The following is a 2,304-nucleotide window of genomic DNA, read 5'->3' on the forward strand; positions in this document are numbered from 1 at the left end:
CACAGTTGTAGTTCAGTGGTGTGTTACCAAAGAATTGCTAATTTGTAGACAAAAGGAAAAAGAGAATAATGTGAATTTCTGAAAGGATTACAGAACAGCATTGTCACTTTTTTTCCCTTTTTACCATGAAACAAAACATTTTTTGTCATTAGATTCTCCACAAAATTCTGCTGCGTCTCCAAGTCTGAGTTCCATGTGAAGTTCCCTCATTACTCCACTCGGGGGCGTCGCTGAGCCGTCAGTGCTCAGCTGTTACCGGGCCCTGAAGGAAAGGTGCCGGTGCTTTGACGAAGCATTGCTGATCTTCAGGTGCAGCTGTTGTAGGTAAAGGGTTTGTGTCTAAACGTGCTGCGTGCACGACGTCCACAGGCAAGTGAACTTTGGTTTTAAACGTGTGGCCTTCCAGAGTTGTTCTAACCTAAGGTTACCACCCGTCCCTTAAAATACACAACTGTCCTTTTTTTTTTTTTTTTTTGACAGTTAATTGTTGCATCCCATATTGAATCAGTGTGGGATGTAAATTATTCAGTATTCTCATAAATGTCCCACACACACACGCTCATCAAAACTGAATAATGAACAAAACAAAAGACAGGAAATATTAAGGTCTGCCAACGTCATCTCTGCACCACGGGGTCCTGTAGTGATGACCCGACGCGAGGTCCAGCGAACAGACCTCTGTCACGTCTGGGTCTTCGTGTGCCCACCTTTCTGGTACTGGCACGGGTTGCCTGTTTGCCTGGTTGCCTGGCATGTCTACACCCGAAACTCCACTGCATCCAAAGAAGCAAAAACATTTGCAAATGTACAGATGTGAGTGGGGAGAGTCGAACCCCCGGCTCGACACCGTTAGTGGCAATGAGGCAAACTGTAGACAAAAAAAAGTATTTTTATTTTTTATTTCCTCTAAAGTAAAAATGTCCTCACTTCACAGATTAATATTATTGGTCTGTTTTCCTCAATACAACCCCTGGCAAAAATTATGGAATCACTGGCCTCGAAGGATGTTCATTCAGTTGTTTAATTTTGCAGAAAAAAAGCAGATCACAGACATGAGACAAAACTAAAGTCATTCCAAATGGCAACGTTCTGGCTTTAAGAAACATAAGAAATCAGTAAAAAAAATTGTGGCAGTCAGTAACAGTTAGTTACTTTTTTAGACCAAGCAGAGGGAAAAAAATATGGACTCACTCAATTCTGAGGAATAAATTATGGAATCATGAAAAAAAAGAACGCTCCAACACATCACTAGTATTTTGTTGCACCACCTCTGGCTTTTATAACAGCTTGCAGTCTCTGAGGCATGGACTTAATGAGTGACAAACAGTACTCTTCATCAATCTGGCTCCAACTTTCTCTGATTGATGTTGCTAGATCAGCTTTGCAGGTTGGAGCCTTGTCATGGACCATTTTCTTCAACTTCCACCAAAGATTTTCAATTGGATTAAGATCCGGACTATTTGCAGGCCATGACATTGACCCTATGTGTCTTTTTGCAAGGACTGTTTTCACAGTTTTTGCTCTATGGCAAGATGCATTATCATCTTGAAAAATGATTTCATCATCCCCAAACATCCTTTTAATTGATGGGATAAGAAAAGTGTCCAAAATATCAACGTAAACTTGTGCATTTATTGATGATGTAATGACAGCCGTCTCCCCAGTGCCTTTACCTGACATGCAGCCCCATATCATCAATGACTGTGGAAATTTACATGTTCTCTTCAGGCAGTCATAAATCTCATTGGAACGGCACCAAACAAAAGTTCCAGCATCATCACCTTGCCCAATGCAGAGTCGAGATTCATCACTGAATATGACTTTCATCCACAGTCCATGATTGCTTTTTCTTAGCCCATTGTAACCTTGTTTTTTCTGTTTAGGTGTTAATGATGGCTTTCGTTTAGCTTTTCTGTATGTAAATCCCATTTCCTTTAGGCGTTTCTTACAGTTCGGTCACAGACGTTGACGCCAGTTTCCTCCCATTCGTTCCTCATTTGTTTTGTTGTGCATTTTCGATTTTTGAGACATATTGCTTTAAGTTTTCTGTCTTGACGCTTTGATGTCTTCCTTGGTCTACCAGTATGTTTGCCTTTAACAACCTTCCCATGTTGTTTGTATTTGGTCCAGAGTTTAGACACAGCTGACTGAACAACCAACATCTTTGGCAACATTGCGTGATGATTTACCCTCTTTTAAGAGTTTGATAATCCTCCCCTTTGTTTTAATTGACATCTCTCGTGTTGGAGCCATGATTCATGTCAGTCCACTTGGTGCAACAGCTCTCCAAGGTGTGATCACTCC

The sequence above is a fragment of the Thalassophryne amazonica genome, chromosome 16 (genome assembly GCF_902500255.1).
Source record: "Thalassophryne amazonica chromosome 16, fThaAma1.1, whole genome shotgun sequence".
Classification (NCBI taxonomy): domain Eukaryota; kingdom Metazoa; phylum Chordata; class Actinopteri; order Batrachoidiformes; family Batrachoididae; genus Thalassophryne; species Thalassophryne amazonica.